The 16,515-nt window shown below is 46.7% G+C and overlaps 1 pseudogene; it reads right to left on the reverse strand.

Annotated features, from left to right (window-relative positions):
* Nucleotides 1–8,820: 8,820 nt before the first annotated feature.
* On the reverse strand, nt 8,821–8,942 carry LOC136637080 (5S ribosomal RNA; annotated as a pseudogene).
* Nucleotides 8,943–16,515: the final 7,573 nt, after the last annotated feature.

The raw sequence follows: 16,515 nt of genomic DNA on the forward strand, positions 1-16,515 counted from the left end.
GCATTCAACTGATTCTCTGTAAATTTTTGTCCCTGTCCTACAGTAGATGCAGTTAAGCTGGGTAGATATTGCTTGAAGTATCTCAGCCATGAGGAAATTCTGGTTGATTAAAAATTCAATATCCATATTTCCCTTCAGATTATTAGCATTTCTCACACAAAATACACAGCTACCCTCCTGCGTAACTTTAGGAGAGGGTTGCCTTAAAAGGGCTCTCATTTGCACACGAAGCCTCCAAATAATCTGGATTGCTCTGATCCTTTAATGGTTTCTTTGTTAATGCAAAAAAATCTTCAATCTTGGATTGCTTAGTTGCCGGAGATAACTTTTCACCCTTCGCACCCTCAAGGGAGTGAGACCTTTTCTGTCCCATAATAATTTTTCTCTTTGTTTCCAATTGAAGAAGTACCTTGCTGGAATCTGGCATATGCCACAAGGACTATAAATAATTAAATCTAAAGTCCGCAGTCTGTAGGATTTAAAGATCAATAAAAGCAGCAGAACCTTGATAAGGAATCCTTGTCGAAAAAGGTTGTAAAACTTGTAGAGACCCACATCCTAACGACTGTAAACTGGGAGAGCGTTAGGACACTTTTCTATTGTGGAGATGTTAGCTGGCAGCCATCTTCCTCCAAAGCCTTGAATGCGAAGTGATGAGGGGAACCCAGGAGACAGCTGCTAACTGTCTTGGAAGCTGTGCAGGAGACTAGGGGGAGTAGCATGAGCCCCTGGGCTAAGAGCCATGGGCAAAGAGCCCTTTCACTCTTGCCCTTCGGCTCACGCCAAAGGCTTGTGCCTCTGGCAAGCCCAGCAGTGCAGTAAGACACCTGGCAATGAGGAGGAGGAGAGCAATCAGTCAATCAGCTCCCAGCAAGCTTGCAGGCTCCACCCCCAGCAGGCTGGTCCCTCAGCTGTGCCTAATGGGCCCTTTCCCTCTGTCTCAGGAGGCTCGCGCCTAGCATGGTTAGTATTCATAAGCAAACAAATGTGTGGGAATGTGTGCTGGATGTTCTTTACTCTGGCATGAGGATTCCAAATTGCAATACAGTATAATCTTGCAACATTGCTCTGAAAAGGATGGTGCCTCTGATCTTGTCTGCTGATGTTAATCACAAAAGGAGTGATTCACCTTTTTTAAATTGTTAGTCACCTTGAGGTAATTTTATATCAGTGTTGTGTGACTATTTCATTTAAACATCAGCTCACACATAGGGAGTGAATTCACAAAACCATTGTTGCTGCTAACCATAGTTAAGAATCCAAACCCTGGTTTGAACTTCCAGGGGTAGGGCTGGCAAATCATGGTTTAGAGCTACTCATCTGCTTTTGTTTCCCATCTGCTCAGGCCTCACTTTCAAAAGTTCACTTCCATCTTCATGGTGCAATAGCCCTCATGAAACAGAAGAAGGATAGTTTGACTGTTCTGTTGGGAAACAAATAGAAAGAGCAAAAGTGTGAATAAAAAGTGCAAGAATGCTTAAAGCACACAATTGGGAAAAGGCACGTTTGATAGGGCAGTACGGGATCATTGTAACAGGTGATTTCCCCTGTCATGTATGTCTGGACTTTCTGCCATAGTATGGTTTCTAGGGCATTTTAAAAAGAAATCCACTGAGATGCTAAATAAGTGCAATCTCCACACTTGGAATCCAAAGAGTTACACCATATTGGGGTACCCATTTAACAACTGTTAAAATAATTGCACCTAAATTTCACTTGAAGATTTCCTCCTCCCCCAATTTATTTCAGGTCTGTATGGGACACTGCCTCCAGTAAAAAAAAAAAAAAAAAAAAAATCACATGAAGAGAGCATATTTTCATGAGCAAAGAACCACCCATAATGGGACCATGAAAAAAAATACATTACTCTTCTTGAAGGATTCTAGGTGAAGAAAAGTCCAGCATACATAAGGAGGCTTATATATTAGCACATGATGCAGTGTGTACTGGAGTGCGTTCATATCAGTATGCAGCTGAGAGCAGGATATCTGCAGTGGCTTTTTTCAGCGTACTCTTAATAGCTTTGCATATGCAAGCAGAAGGTCATTTCAAGCGATAAAGTACCTAGAGATGCCCATTGGAAAAGAGGGATTCAAATGATGGATTGAAAAATAAGCTGGGCTATATAGGAACAGAGGAAATTCTGCAGGGTTATCTGTGGAGGGTTCCCACTACTTTGTACTCTCTGGATGAACAGATTCTTTCATAATGGAAAGGTGGATAGGAAGGGGAATGAGATGTCATTGGAGCAATTCAGCTGTTTGTAAGTCCACATATTTTACTAGCTGAACGCCATGGGTAACTCCCATATCTATTAAAAAGAGCTGTTCTTTTTCTTCCGCAGGGGATTTTCTGCCCTCATTATGCTTTATCCTGAACACAGGAGTCCTATTGTGACACTGAACTTGTCCTATAATCACAGACCAAAAAAAAAGTGTTAAAAGAAGTGAATTGTGATTGTATTAGAAACACTGGGTACACATGTCCTTGAAATACTTAGCAATGTCAAAGAAGCTGTGAGGACCACAGAAATGGCAAAATTCCTGTACCATCTGCTCCTACACATTTCATTTCCCCAGTCTTTCCCCCTCCTTTTTGTATATAATTTGGACTCTTTTGTGGGTTAGAGTGCCCCACCCCTGTGGCATGTAATAGGATGCTCAGGTTCAGCTGTGTAGTTTGTCTGACATGGTATCCTCCTGAATCTGGAGAAATGTGAAAAACTATCCACATTCATCTATGGGGGTAGGGTGGGACAACATGATGTTTGGGACTTGAAAATAAACAGAGTCACACAAATGCAGTATAGATGGAACGTAGCATATGTGTAACAAAAAGAAAAAGTAGGGCTATCATCTAGTCACATTTTGATCCATTGAGTCTAGTCACATTTTGATCACATTTTGATCCATTGAGTCAACTGATCTATTGATTTAAATTTGCGTGTGTTTGCATATGGGTAATTCTGAAACAAGACATATACTTTGTTTTTTGGATCTTGCACACCTGAATCCTAAATGTGAGAAAATGGGGAAATGCACTTTGTTTGTACCATCTGCAGTTTTAAAAGTACTTATATTTCCTAAAACTCTGCTACCCTGTTAATTAGTGGCACATTTGCAACTGATTGTATGTTTAAGGGTGCAATCCTAACCAACTTTCCAGCACTGGCCTAGCCGCAATGTAGCCCCAAAGTAAGGTAACAAGCATGCCCTTACCTTGAGGAGGCCCCTTTGACTGCTTCCCCACTGCAGGATGCAGTGCATGCCACATTGGCACAGCTATGTCAGTGCTAGAAGTTGATTAGGGTTGCACCCTTAATTAATTAATCTAATCAATGAATTGACTAAAGAAGCTCTCTGACAGCAGGGGCTCTGATGGAGGCAGCTGGGTTGAGGGTTTGCCTGCTGCTCTGCTACTGCTGACTGCCCTTCCCATTCCCACAGTACATCGAGGCTCTGGTATACTGGAGGTGTGGGCCTTTGGTGCGACCTGAAGGGCAAGAGCCAAAGGGCTCTTTGTTCATGGCTCTTTGCCCAGAAGATCAAAGAACCAGGAGGCTAGATGACAGTCCTGTGGCTAAGTTGCTTGATGCCCTTCTCCCTTGCACATTATCTTTGCAGGATAATCTTTGTAAGATATCTTTAAGGAGAGAAGGAGGAATCATGTCAGCATCGAAAGATAGGTAGAGGGGATTGTATGTTGCTAAGGGATTGAGAATGGATGATTGTAGAGTATGGTAAGAGTGGAGGTTATTTTTGCAAGAGGGGTGTGATTAACTTTGCCTTTCTGAAAGGGAGGTCAAGAAGTGTGTGGTGACCTCAGCATCTGTGAGTGGGGCATAAGTGCTCACATGGGCATATAGGAAATGTAGAAAGAGTTTTTTTAAGAAATGAGTGAAATGAGAGGTGGGGATTGAGAGTTGTCTTAGTGTGCAAGGATTTACGGTTTGTGTGGTTTGAAGGTGGGCTCTGCTGAAAGGTATGTGTTTGACACTTTGAGGGAGTCAGGGGGAGAGACTGCAGCCACCGTTAGTGGACCATGGAAGATAGGACAACGGGGGTCAGGCAGGCCATTTCAGGATAACGCGGGTCAGTTGCAGACAAACTGTCCCTTCCCCCATCCCTCTGATTGCTCTTGGCCACAATTCTCTGAATCTGAATTTGCTGCTCTTGAATGCCAGGTCAGTGAATAATAAAATCTGCTTAGTCCAGGATTTAATCCTGGATGAGGGGGCTGATCTGATGTGTATCACAGAGACTTGGCTACATGGGTCAGGAGGTGGGCAGTCCAATCGTGAGCTGTCTGGTTCGTGGGGCTACTGTGGCACAAAAAAGGCTGCTGCAGCACATTTGTCCCCTTCTCTGGGGTAAGGGAAGCAGCCCCACAATGGAGTTTCTTGCCTCTTACAGCCCAATACTGAGCTGCCCGGAGCACCCAGGCTCAGCGGTACTGAAAAGGGCTGCCGCCGAATCCTGTGCCTCCTGCGCTACTGCAGGAGGCTCCTCAGGAGAAGGGGACATTCGTCCCCTTCCCCTGAGTAAGGTAAGCAGTCCCGCAATGGGGCTACTCATTTTACCGCCGACCTTAGAGTAAAGGCGCTCATGTAGGGTGGCAGCCCTCCACGTGCGCCCTGGATCCTGCAGAACTCAGTTCCACAGATCCTCCTCCCACCCACCCACCATGCCTCCTCCCTGCCCCCGCTGGCCTCCCCCCTCTCCGGAACACCTCCTCCATGCCCCCGCCCCTGCCTGCCATTCCACAGCTCTGCAGTCTGGGAGACCGCTGAACTGCGGAACCTGGGTGACCGCCCCACACGAGCCCAGCACTGACCAGTGCTGGGCTAGCACATGATTGGGCTCTGAGTCAGCTATTTAGCTGGCACAGAGGCAAGACGCCATAAGGTCACAGGACTCTGGATCCAGTGGAGCTGAGCTCTTCCGGTCCTGCCTCCTCCTGCTCCAGACCCTCCCCACCACACCTTCTCCCCACCCTCCACCCTCCCTGGAATGCCTCGCCTACACCCCCACTCATCTCTGTGCCGCCCAGCACTCCAGGCAAGCACCAATTGGCGGGCTGCTGGCCGCCGACTGGCGCTGGCCCAGCACAGGATTGTGTGGGGTCAGCTCTGGCGCTTGGCCAGTGGTAGATCTGCCTTATGATACATTTGCAACATTGCACACTGGCAGTGAGTTGTTGCACATTCTCTGAATTGGGCACTAAGTCTCTCCCAGATTTGCCCACCAGGTTTCCAGGTATTACAATAGCCACAACTAGCAGGGGCAGGGAGGTAGGGTTGCAACTATCTATTGGGATACCATCTATCTTGGTGGCCCTGGTTGGAGGCCCCTGGAGGCCCTGGTTGACCTCTGGAATGGGGAAATGACCAGGGCAGTGGATGAGATTGCTCCAAGGCGACCTCTGCCACGTCGCAGACTCGGAGCAGCTCCTTGGTTTACTGAGGAGCTGCGAATGATGAAGCGGCAGGGCAGGCATCTAGAGCGACGGTGGCAGAAAACTCGTGATGAATCCAATCGGACATGGAGTAGAGCTCATTACAGAGCCTACTCTGTGGCGTTGGTAGCAGCGAAGAGATCGTTCTTCTCTGCTACCATTGCGTCTGCTGATAGCCGTCTGGCAGAGCTGTTCCGTGTGGTGTGGGGCCTCCTTCATCAGGCCCCTCCAGTAGACCAGGAGGAATACACGGTCAGCTGCTGTGACGTGTTTGCGCAACATTTTGCAGATAAAATCGATCGTATTCATCACGACTTGGATGCCACATTGACAATGTCTGATGTCTGACAATGTCTGATGTCCCCTTGGCAACTGCTTATCCAGTGTTGTGGGATTCTTTTCAGCTTGTACAGCCTGAGGATGTGGACAGACTCCTTTGGAGTGTGAGGCCATCTGCCTGCCTGTTTGACCCTTGCCCAGCTTGGCTGATAAGAGCTGCCCGGGGTGGACTGGCTGAGTGGACAGGGAGGGTGGTCAACTCTTCCTTAATGGAGGGGACGTTGCCACTCGCTTTGAAACGGGCGGTGGTTCGCCCCCTCCTGAAGAAGCCCTCCCTGGATTGCACTGTGTTAGATAACTACCGGCCAGTCTCCAACATCCCGTCTCTGGGCAACGTAATTGAGCAGGTGGTGGTGGCCCAACTCGAGAGGGTCTTGGATGAAGCGGATTATCTGGATCCTTTTCAATCTCGTTTCAGGCCAGGCTTTGGGATGGAAACTGCCTTGGTTGCCTTGGTGGATGACCTTCGCCGGAAACTAGACAGGGGGAATGCATCCCTGTTGGTCTTGCTGGACCTCTCAGCGGCTTTCGATACCATCGACCATGGTATCCTTCTGGGCCGATTGGCCAAGTTGGGAGTTGGAGGCACTGTTTTGCGGTGATTCCGATCCTACTTGGAGGGTCAGTCCCAGATGCTGGTGCTGGGGGATGCCTGTTAGACATCCTGGCCTTTGAGGTGCGGGGTGCCGCAGGGTTCAATTCTGTCCCCCATGCTATTTAATAGAAACCGCTGGGAGAGGTCATTCGGGGGTTTGGAGTGGGGTGTCATCAATATGCTGATGACACCCAGCTCTATCTCTCCTTTCCTCCAGACTCCAGGGTGGTGGTTGAGGGCCTGGAGTGCTGTCTGGAGGCAGTGAGGATCTGGATGGGGGCTAACAAGCTGAAATTAAACCTGAATAAGACAGAGCTCTCCTGGTTCGGAAATCCTCCATGCAGGTGCTGGACTATCGGCTTGCGCTGAATGGGGTTGCACTCCCCCTGAAGTAGCAGGCCCACAGCTTGGGGGTCCACCTGGACTCGCAGCTGCTCCTGGATTCCCAGGTGGCGGCTGTGGCTAGGGGGGCCTTCGCTCAGCTTCGGCAGGTGCGCCAGCTGCGGCTGTACTTGGATCATGCAGACCTGGCCATGGTGACCCATGCCACGGTGACATCGAGGTTAGATTATTGTAACGCGCTTTATGTGGGGCTGCCCCTGAAGACGGTTCGGAAACTGCAATTAGTGCAGAATGCGGCGGCCCGTGTGGTTACTGGAGGTAGGCGGTTTGACTCTGTCAGCCCGCTTCTCCAGGGGCTACATTGGCTGCCCATTCGTTTCCGGGCCCAATTCAAGGTGCTGGTTTTGACCTTTAAAGCCCTATACTACTCTGGGTCAGGGTATTTTAGAGATAATAATAATAATAATAATGCAGGTATTTATATACCGCCTTTCTTGGTCTTTATTCAAGACTTTATTCAAGGCGGTTTACATAGGCAGGCTAATTTAAATCCCCGTAGGGATTTTTACAATTGAAAGAAGGCTCTATCTTTCAAGAGCCACAACATCGCCTACTCCCGTACAATCCGGCTCATCCTCTTAGGTCATCAGAGAAGGCCTTTTTACAAGTGCCGCCGCCTAAGAAGGTACGTGGGGCGGCAGCAAGAAATAGGGCCTTCTCAGTAGTGGCACCAATGCTATGGAGCTCCCTTCCCCTTGACTTAAGAATGGCTCCCTCTCTTGAGACTTTTTGGCGAGGCCTGAAGACCCTTCTATTTCAACAAGCCTTCTTAGTTCATGGCCTTTTTAAACATCTTTTCTACATCTTTTAGTATGTTTTTACAGGCTTGATTCCTTTATGATCTGCTGCTCGATGCTCTTTTTACCTGACTTTTTATCTGACTATTGTTTTTATGATATCTGTCAATGTGTTAATATGTTTTTATCTGTTTGTTAAATTATGTTTTAATCTGCTTTTAACCTATTGTAAGCCACCTTTGGGTCCCTTTGGGGAGAAGGGTGGGGTATAAATAAAGTTATTATTATTATTATTATCTTACCAAGTGGTCCACTGGACCGGTTCTAATCATGCCCCATGTCCTCTGTCTGGAAGAAATCCTTTGGAAGTCAATGGAAATTGTATGTCAATGAGAGTTGTGCAATGGAGGGTTTTATTAGGCTTGTATAGTATTTAACATGTGCAAATGTTAACAGCCACAATAAAACACTTTGTCATCACTAGCTCATAAATCATTAATTGCCCAGGAGTTTTGCAAAAAGTCACTTTGACAGCAATAGTGTATATATATTAAAAAGTACACATTTTTTTAAAATCATATTGCTGAATGAGGTTGCTAATAGAGCTTACTTTCAAATTAAATTTTATTCCTTCAAGGGTTCCTCTTATGATTCTTTCAAAATGTTCTTAACCCATTTCTGTTCATCTATAGATCTCTAAAATGCCATAAAAATAGATGCTATTAATAAAAATCGAGTTGAAAGACAGATACATTCTCCATAAAAACAGAAATGCTTTGACTTCTCTTTCGGCCACACACAGCACGGCTGGAAGCATTCTGTTGCCAGGCATATATTTCCAATTATAAAATACCAATATTATCAGACTTTGTTAACTATTGCCTGTTGTTGGAATGAAATAAATTCAAAGTTCAATCCTATCCTTCCTCCCCCCCCCCCCCCACTGGTGCAGGCACATGAAAAATGGATGCGCTTTATCCAGTGAGGAGGGTGGATCAGAAGGCTTCAGAGGTGAAAGGGGATTTAAATCTTCTTACACCTCTGTAAACCTCCTGACCCTCAGTGGGTCTCCTCCAACCTGCACTAGCGATTTTGCTAGCGCAAGTATGAGAAGATAAAGAAGCAGGTAACTGCAGGAAAAGGCGGATAGGATCCGGCATGTACCATTGTCACTGGAACCACCCTCTCCTGCAGTCTCCCTGTCCCCCCTTCTCACCCTGGTGTGGCCACAGGTTCTCACTCCAATTTCTTGTGATTGTGCTGCCACTCTGGTTGGCAACCTTCGGTCTTGAAAGACTACAGCACCCGGTACTCCCAGGCAGTCTCCCATCTAAGTACTAACCAGGCCTGACCCTGCTTAGCTTCCAAGATCAGATGAGATCGGGTATGTGCAGGGCTTCAGTAAAGGTGTGGCTTTAACAAGACATTGCAGACTTGGCAGACACAAAGGTGTGGCTTTGACAAGACAAGATTTTGACATTGCAGAATGGACAAGACATCAGGAGGCAGCAGCAAGTAGAGGGGACATCTCTTCCTCACCATAGGGACAACAATGGAGCAAGGCACTCACTTCTGTGCGCAGCAGCCACTAATTGGCAATTGGCTTTTAGCCAACTGGACCAATTTCTCCCAAGTGGGCCTAAGGGGCCCCAGCACTAGGGTAATCTAAGAAAATATTTCTTTACCCAGCGTGTAATTAGTTTGTGGAACTCTTTGCCACAGGAAGTAGTGATGGCATCTTGCCTGGATGCCTTTAAGAGGGGATTGGACAAATTTCTGAAGGAAAAGTTCATTACGGGTTACAAGTCATGGTAGGTATGTGCAAGCTCTTGGTTTTAGAGGCAGGCTGCCTCTGATTGCTAGATGCAGGGGAGGGCACCGGGACGCAGGTTGTGCCTGTTGTCTTATGTGCTCACTGAGACACCTGGTGGGCCACTGTGAGATACAGGAAGCTGGACTAGATGGGCCCTTGACCTGATCCAGCAGGGCTCTTCTTATGTTCTTATGTTCATTATATTAAAACATGCTTGGATCCCTTTGGTCCATTACTGAACATGCACTTTTAAAGCTCACATTTTGATCACTTTCTCTTCTACCATAGAGATATAATGTGTGTAATAAATTTTATTTATATCTCTGAGATTCTACAGGCCTTGGCTGTGAATCTGGGGCCCAACTAAAAATGGTTTCCAGTTGGGCCCTGCAGTGCCAATTGGCCTCACAGCTCCTAGGGCCAGCCTTAGTTGCCCTTGGGAAAGTGGTGCTTGCAAAAATAGAGCTGGTTGAAAAGCCCGTTTATACACCGTGAATGCTGACCTATGGTTTGCAATGCCCTTCAATTACAAATGGTAAAAGCACAGTAGAAGTGAAGGAAAGGCTGTCTCAGGTTTTCTGGACTTGAAATTCACACGCACACATTCCAACACATGGCCCAGCTTATTACTATTGTATTCATTTGGTGGACAATAAAAACTAAAGAAGACCTTTTTCTTTGCCTGTCAGCAAATGATGAATACATGTGGTAGAGATTATTTAATACCACCAGACCACCAGGGAAGAAGATTTAGGTGAGCAGCGGCAGAGCTGTACCATTTATTTTTATTACCATGCATTCAAAATTACGTTTGCAGATAATTGTTTTTTCTCCCTCCAATAAACTGAGGTAAAAAAAAAAAATCAAGGAGGATATTTAACAATATTGGACCACCAGGGAGGAATTCAAAAAGTTGACTTTTTCTGTGTATATTACTAACAAAGTGGATTTTCTTTCAAAATTTCCAATTATTTTTAACTGCAACTTGTGGAGAGATAATTTTAAGCTAGAATGACATGATGAGGTTTCATCTGAGGGAGTTTTCACACAGATTAAGTTGCTCCTTTACAAGGGTAATTAGCTAATCAAATAGTCCCTCAACACCAGCAGTTTTATAACACCTGTGTAGCTGCCCACATGTTAGATAATGTTTTTCAAATGTAGGTCCCTCTGGGCTCTGCCATCCTGCCTTCCATTATTCTTTGCTATGACATAATTCTGCTCCCACTGAAATCAAATTAGACTTTTAATGGGAACTGGATTGAGATTTCCCTTTGTTAACATTTTGTTGTACTAAGTGTGCCATGTTGTGCCTGTGTCGTTAATTTTGTGGAGGTTTTTTTATGCTTTTCCTTTATGGAAAAAAAAAATCCACCTTTTAACTGAAAAACAACCTGGGCGGCTCTTATTTACATGGAATAGTGAAAATGCCAAGGGAAAATGCAAGACATGTTTTTCACAATACAAAGATTCTGCAGGACTCCGTTCCTGCTTCAAGCAGTCGGGAGCATTCCACTTTAAAGTGGATCAGAGAACCTCTGCTCATGCTGAGCTCTGTGCATGTAAGCTCAATCTGGGATTGGACGTAAAGGTTGCTATGACTCAATGGCCTAACGGCCCAATCCTGAGCTGCCTGGAGCACAGGGCTGCTGCAGCAGCAGAACAGCTGCCACAGCATCCAACACGCCCTGGGCAGCTGCCGCCACCTCCTTGGGAGAAGGGAATGTTTGACTGCCACAGAATCGGAGAGCTCTGTGTTGGGCCACGCGGCCCAACACTGGGTTCAGAATCCAGTGGAGCAGAGTTCCACCTGTCCCACCCCTTCCCACTCTGTTCCCCCCGCCATTCCTCCGCCACACCCTCTACCCGCCTTCCCCACCCCACCCCGGAATGCCTCCTTCCCACCTCCCTCTACACCCCTACTCACCTCTCCATTGCTCAGTCGTCCGGGCAACCACTGGGCAGCAGAATACAGGCCCACCACTAAGCGCTGGACCACTGTGAGCTTGTGCTGGGCTACCTCCGGCGTTGGGCCTGTGGTAAGGCTCACAAATGTGCCTTACAGCATGTTTGTGACAGTACATGCCAGCGGTAAACCAGAGCACACAGGCTCAGGATCATAAGAACAGCCCCACTGGATCAGGCCATAGGCCCATCTAGTCCAGCTTCCAGTATCTCACAGCGGCCCTCCAAATGATCCAGGGAGCACACCTGATAATAAGAGACCTCATCCTGGTGCCCTCCCCTGCATCTGACACAGCCCATTTCTAAAATCGGGAGGTTGCACATACACATCATGGCTTGTAACCCATGATGGATTTTTCCTCCAGAAATTTGTCCAATCCCCTTTTATAGGCATTCAGGCCAGATGCCGTCACCACATCCTGTGGCAAGGAGTTCCACAGACCAACCACACGCTGAGTAAAGAAATATTTTCTTTTGTCTGTCCTAACTCTCCCAACACTCAATTTTACTGGATGTCCCCTAGTTCTGGTGTTATGTGAGAGTGTAAAGAGCATCTCTCTATCCACTTTATCCTTCCCATGCACAATTTTGTATGTCTCAATCATGTCCCCCCTCAGGCGCCTCTTTTCTACGCTGAAGAGGCCCAAATGCAATAGCCTTTCCTCATTAGGAAGGTACCCCAGCCCAGCAATCATCTTAGTTGCCCTCTTTTGCACCTTTTCCATTTCCACTATATCCTTTTTGAGATGTGGTGACCAGAACTGGACATAATACTCCAGGTGTGGCCTTACCATAGATTTGTACAATGGCATTATAATATTAGCCGTTTTGTTCTCAATACCTTTTCTAATGATCCCAAGCATAGAATTGGCCTTCTTTTCTGCTGCCGCACAGTGGGTCAACACTTTCATCGACCTGTCCACCACCACCCCAAGTTCTCTCTCCTGATCTGTCACAGACAGCTCAGAACCCATTAGCCTATATGTGAAGTTTTGATTTTTTGCCCCAATGTGCATGACTTTACACTTACTTACATTGAAGCGCATCTGCCATTTTGCTGCCCATTCTGCCAGTCTGGAGAGATCCTTCTGGAGCTCCTCACAATCACTTCTGGTCTTCACCACTCGGAAAAGTTTGGTGTCGTCTGCAAACTTAGCCACTTCACTGCTCAACCCTGTCTCCAGGTCATTTATGAAGAGGTTGAAAAGCACCGGTTGCAGGACAAATCCTTCACCTCACTCCATTGTGAAAATTGCCCATTGACACCCACTCTCTGTTTCCTGGTCTTCAACCAGTTCTCAATCCATGAGAGGACCTGTCCTCTAATTCCCTGACTGTGGAGTTTTTTCAGTAGCCTTTGGTGAGGGACCGTGTCGAACACCTTCTGAAAGTCCAGATATGTAATGTCCACGGGTTCTCCCGCATCCACAAGCCTGTTGACCTTTTCAAAGAATTCTATAAGGTTCGTGAGGCAAGACTTACCCTTACAGAAGCCATACTGATGTTCCCTCAGCAAGGCCTGTTCGTCTATGTGTTTTAAGATTCCATCTTTGATTATGCATTCCACCATCTTACCCAGTATAGATGTTAGGCTGACCGGCCTATAGTTTCCCCGGTCCCCCCCTCTTTCTCTTTTTAAAGATTGGTATGATCTGGCACCGTGGCCATTTTGAGGGACAAGTTGAATATTTTAGTCAAGAGATCAGCAACTTCATTCTTCAATTCCTTAACAACTCTTGGGTGGATGCCATCAGGGCCCGGTGACTTATTGATCTTTAATTTATCAATGAGGTCTGAAACATCTTCTCCTTTAACCTCTATCTGACTTAATTCCTTGGTCAGGAGGGGCCGTTCGGGCAGCAGTATCTGCCCAAGGTCTTCTGCCATGAAGACAGATGCAAAGAACTCATTCAATTTCTCTGCCATCTCCAAGTCTCCTTTTATTTCCCCTTTCCCTCCCTCACCATCCAGAGGGCCAACCGCTTCTCTGGCACATTTCCTGCTTCTATCATATTTGAAGAAGCTTTTATTATTCCCCTTAATGTTGCCGGCCATGTGTTCCTCATAGTCACTCTTGGCCTCCAGTATCACCTTCTTACATTTCTTTTGCCACAGTTTATGTTCCTTTTGATTCTCCTCATTAGGACAAGCCTTCCATTTACGGAAGGAAGCTTCCTTGTCCTTTACGGCCTCTCTAACTTGGCTGGTTAGCCATGCAGACACCCTCCTGGACTTAGTGGAGCCCTTCTTCCTTTGCAGTATACACTTCCGCTGGGCCTCTGTTACTGTTGATTTGAGCAACCTCCATGCTCTCTGTAGAGACTGGACTCTTTTTACCCTCCCTTTCAACCTCCTTCTAACCAGCCTCCTCATTTGAGGGAAGTCAGCTCGTGAGAAGACAAGGGTTTTTGTGAGAGATCTGCCCGATATTCTTCCCCCGACGTGCATGTCGAAATGGATCACAGCATGATCACTGTTCCCCAATGGCTCAGTAACATTGACATCTCTAACCAGGTCCTGAGTACCACACAATATTAAATCCAGAGTCACCTGTCCTCTGGTGGGCTCCATGACTAGCTGCTCTAAGGCACAGTCATTTAGCATGTCAAGGAATCCGGTCTCTTTTTCATGACCAGAACACAAATTGACCCAGTCAATACAAGGATAATTGAAGTCCCCCATGACTACAACCCTGTCCCTCCTTGTCATCTCCCTGATCTGTTTCCTCATTTCAAGGTCCCTTTCCGGTTTCTGGTCTGGAGAATGATAGTACACCCCCAGTATTACATCACTCCTAAGGCCTGGTAATTTAACCCATAGAGATTCTATGGAGTCGGACCCACCTTCAATCTCTAATTTTATGGATTCTATCCCTTCCTTAACATAAACGGCCACCCAACCTCCAACATGCCCCTCCCTGTCCCTCCTGTAGAGTTTATAGCTCGTGATTTCGGTATCCCAGTGATTCTCCACATTCCACCAGGTTTCCGTTATGCCCACTATGTCAATGTTTTCCTAGTCACCAGACATTCCAGTTCTCCCATCTTTGCTCGGAGACTTCAGGCATTTGCATAAAAGCATTTGTACATGGAATGCCCCAGGATGGGCTGCTTATTAGCTCCTTTTTCCCCAAATCCTCTCATTGTGCCAAACCATCTATCACATCCCATCATGCTACGATTCCCAATTTCTTCTCCTACTCTGTCTTTACCTTGTTGTTCTCTAACCTCGCCATCCTTGTCCCATAGGGATGAGGAGTCCTGAACCAGATGCACCTCGGCTCCTGTCAGCTTTCCCCCAGGGATCAGTTTAAAAGCTGCTCTGCCACCTTTTTAATGTTATGCACCAGCAGTCTGGTTCCATTCTGCTTCAAGTGGAGCCCGTCCCTCTTGTACAGGCCCCGCTTGTCCCAAAACATTCCCCAGTGCCTAACGAATCTAAACCCCTCCTCCCTCCACCACCATCTCATCCACGCATTAAGACCCCTGAACTCCGCCTGCCTAGCTGGCCCTCTGCGTGGAACAGGTAGCACTTCCAAGAATGCTACCTTTGAGGTCCTGGCTTTCAGCTTCCTGCCTAAAAGCCTAAATTTGGCCTCCAGGACCTCCCGGCTACACCTGCCCACGTCATTGGTGCCGACATGCACCACAACCATTACCTCCTCCCCAGCACTGTCTACCAGCCTGTCTAGACAAGAAGTGATGTCCACAACCTTCGCACCAGGCAGGCAAGTCACCATGCGGTCCTCACATCCGTCACAAACCCCCCCTCTCTATGTTTCTAATAATCGAATCCCCCACTACAAAAAGCCCCCGACCCCCCTCCCACCGAGTATCCTGAGTGCGTTCGGATACAGGCCCATCCCCTGGAGAAGGGTTCCCCTCTAGGGGATTGTTTCCCTCCTCTCCAGGATGACGTCCTCCAGCCCTGAGACTTCCCACCTGGGCAGCTGAGGAGCTGCACGCCTGAGGTTGGGATGAAGCCTGATCATCCCCGGAAGTCTGCCCATGGTCCTTCTCTTCTTTCCTCTGCTCTTCCTCTGATGTTATCATCTTATTATGATACCCCTGCTAAATGGGTAAAGAGGCACTTTTTCAAGTGGTGCTTCTCTTATATTTAGCAAGGGGAGAATAACCATCTGTCTTCACTCCAGCACAGTGTCTCTAACCAATAAGGGACATACTTTTTATTTATTTGCTTATTAATATTTACTTATATTTATTTTGAAATATAAGTATATATAATATAATAATAAAAATTATTAAATTTGATTTTGTCATGGCTACAAAATCTTATTTGACTCCAGGTTGCAGATAGATGCTTTAGCTATGCCATTGGCTGGGGGGAGGCAGCAGAGCAAGTGGGTGGCAAGCTGCTGGGAGGAGGAGGTGGGTTTTCCCCCAATTTTCACTTTTTTTAAAAGCCTGGGCATGATGTCACTTGTGGTTGTGACATCACTTCCGGGGCATCATTTTGAGCTTGGCACTAGCCTACATGATCATTAGCTCTTTTGCCTTTAAAAGGGAATTGGACAGGTTTCTGGAGCAAAAATCCATTATGGGTTACAAGCCATGATGTGTATGTGCAACCTCCTGATTTTAGAAATGGGCTATGTCACAATGCCAATGCAAGGGAGGGCACCAGGATGCAGGTCTCTTGTTATCTGGTGTGCTTCCTGGGGCATTTGGTGGGCCGCTGTGAGATACAGGAAGCTGGACTAGATGGGCCTATGGCCTGATCCAGTGGGGCTGTTCTTATGTTCTTAGCTACACCACTGAATTACATACCTCCTCACATGCTATTTGAAAAAAATTTTTTTTGAAAAATAAAGCTTTAATTGAATAATAAGCTCCAATAAATACCTTGGAGGGGACACGATCAAAATAGGAGCCACAGTGAGGCTGAGCTAAAGCCCCCCTACTCCCCCACAAAATGCTATTTGCTGAAAAAGACAAAAATTGAAGAGTCAAATCAATGCACATCAAGTCTGACCCTTAGCCGAACTTAACTAACAGGAACTCTTGGGAGGAAGTGTGAGTTACAAATTAACAAACATAAAGGATGTCTTTTATCATGCAACACTTCTGCACCATAAGAATCTCATACAGCAAACACCATGGTCTCAATCCTGCTGTGTGTATGCTTTAGCAGTTTATGGGCTTAGCAGCAGATCATGGTTGTTGACGCTGTAAGCTCTGACAGTGCTGATC

Source organism: Tiliqua scincoides, chromosome 1 (genome assembly GCF_035046505.1).
Source record: "Tiliqua scincoides isolate rTilSci1 chromosome 1, rTilSci1.hap2, whole genome shotgun sequence".
Classification (NCBI taxonomy): Eukaryota; Metazoa; Chordata; class Lepidosauria; order Squamata; family Scincidae; genus Tiliqua; species Tiliqua scincoides.